This window comes from Coregonus clupeaformis, chromosome 17 (assembly GCF_020615455.1).
Source record: "Coregonus clupeaformis isolate EN_2021a chromosome 17, ASM2061545v1, whole genome shotgun sequence".
In the NCBI taxonomy this organism is placed as follows: Eukaryota; Metazoa; Chordata; class Actinopteri; order Salmoniformes; family Salmonidae; genus Coregonus; species Coregonus clupeaformis.
In genome coordinates this window covers 15,856,167-15,858,666 of record NC_059208.1, presented here as the reverse complement: position 1 = coordinate 15,858,666, position 2,500 = coordinate 15,856,167, and positions in this window count along the sequence as shown.

Genomic DNA, 2,500 nt, shown 5'->3' with positions numbered 1-2,500 from the left:
AATGTGCAAATAGTTAAAGTACAAACGGGAAAATAAAATAAACATAAATATGGGTTGTATTTACAATGGTGTTTGTTCTTCACTGGTTGCCCTTTTCTTGTGGCAACAGGTCACAAATCTTGCAGCTGTGATGGCACACTGTGGTTTTTCACCCAGTAGATAAGGGAGTTTATCAAAATTGGGTTTGTTTTCTAATTCTTTGTGGATCGCTGTAATCTGAGGGAAAAATGTGTCTCTAATATGGTCATACATTTGGCAGGAGGTTGTTTTCTCATGATTTGGTTGGGTCTAATTGTGTTGTTGTTGTTGTTGTTGTTGTTGTTGTTGTCCTGGGGCTCTGTGGGGTCTGTTTGTGTTGTGAACAGAGCCCCAAGACCAGCTTACTTAGGGGACTCTTCTCCAAGTTCATCTCTCTGTAGGTGATGGCTTTGTTATGGAAGGTTTGGGAATCGCTTCCTTTTAAGTGGTTATAGAATTTAACGGCTCTTTTCTGGATTTTGATAATTAGCGGGTATTGGCCTAATTCTGCTCTGCATGCATTATTTAGTGTTTTACGTTGTACACGGAGGATGTTTTTGCAGAATTCTGCATGCAGAGTCTCAATTTGGTGTTTGTCTCATTTTGTGAATTCTTGGTTGGTGAGCGGACCCCAGACCTCACAACCATAAAGGGCAATGGGTTATATAACTGGTTCAAGTATTTTTAGCCAGATCCTAATTGGTATGTCAAATTTTATGTTCCTTTTGATGGCATAGAAGGCCCTTCTTGCCTTATCTCTCAGATCGTTCACAGCTTTGTGGAAGTTACCTGTGGCGCTGATGTTTAGGCCGAGGTATGTATAGTTTTTTGTGTGCTCTAGGGCAACGGTGTCTAGATGGAATTTGTATTTGTGGTCCTTGCAACTGGACCTTTTTTGGAACACCATTATTTTTGTCTTACTGAGATTTACTGTCTGGGCCCAGGTCTGACAGAATCTGTGCAGAAGATCTAGGTGCTGCTGTAGGCCCTCCTTGGTTGGTAACAGAAGCACCAGATCATCAGCAAACAGTAGACATTTGACTTCAGATTCTAGTAGGGTGAGGCCGGGTGCTGCAGACTGTTCTAGTGCCCTCGCCAATTCGTTGATATATATGTTAAAGAGGGTGGGGCTTAAACTGCATCCCTGTCTCACCCCACGGCCCTGTGGAAAGAAATGTGTGTGTTTTTTGCCAATTTTAACCGCACACTTGTTGTTTGTGTACATGGATTTTATAGTGTTGTATGTTTTTCCCCCAACCCCACTTTCCATCAATTTGTATAGCTGACCCTCATGCCAAATTGAGTCAAAAGAAGACTTTGCCTTTGTTTTGGTTTGTTTGTTTGTCAATTAGGGTGTGCAGGGTGAATACGTGGTCTGTCGTACGGTAATTTGGTAAAAAGCCAATTTGACATTTGCTCAGTACATTGTTTTCACTGAGGAAATTAACAAGTCTGCTGTTAATGATAATGCAGAGGATCTTCCCAAGGTTGCTGTTGATGCACATCCCACGGTAGTTATTGGGGTCAAATTTGTCTCCACTTTTGTGGATTGAGGTGATCAGTCCTTGGTTCCAAATATTGGAGAAGATGCCAGAGCTAAGGATGATGTTAAAGAGTTTAAGTATAGCTAATTGAAATTTGTGGTCTGTATATTTTATCATTTAATTGAGGATACCATCAACACCACAGGCCTTTTTGGGTTGGAGGGTTTGTATTTTGTCCTGTAGTTCATTCAATGTAATTGGATAATCCAGTGGGTTCTGGTAGTCTTTAATAGTTGATTCTAAGATTTGCATTTGATCATGTATATTTTTTTGCTGTTTGTTCTCTGTTATAGGGCCAAAAAGATTGGAGAAGTGGTTTATCCATACATCTCCATTTTGGATAGATAGCTCTTCATGTTGTTGTTTGTTTAGTGTTTTCCAATTACATTGAGCTGATTTCTGACATGCTGTTCCTTCTTTTTTCCGTAGTGTATTTCTGTATTGTTTAAGTGATTCACTATAGTGGAGGCTCAGGTTTTCTGGGTCTCTATGTTTTTGGTTGGATAGGTTTCTCAATTTCTTTCTAAGGTTTTTGCATTCTTCATCAAACCATTTATCACTGTTGTTACTTTTCTTTGGTTTTCTGTTAGAGATTTTTAGATTTGATAGGGAAGCTGAGAGGTCAAATATGCTGTTTAGGTTTTCTACTGCCAAGTTTACACTTTCACTATTACAGTGGAACATTTTGTCCAGGAAGTTGTTTTCGCAATCGTCATAATGATTGGACCAAGGCGCAGCGTGATATGCATACATCTCTTTTTAATAGTGTACTAGCAACAAGATACAAAATACAAAAACAACTAAACGAAACGTGAAGTCCTCGGTTAACAAACACAAACCTACACGGAACAAGATCCCACAAAACACAAGTGCACAACAGGCTGCCTAAGTATGGTTCCCAATCAGAGACAACAAGACACAGCTGTCTCTAATTGGGA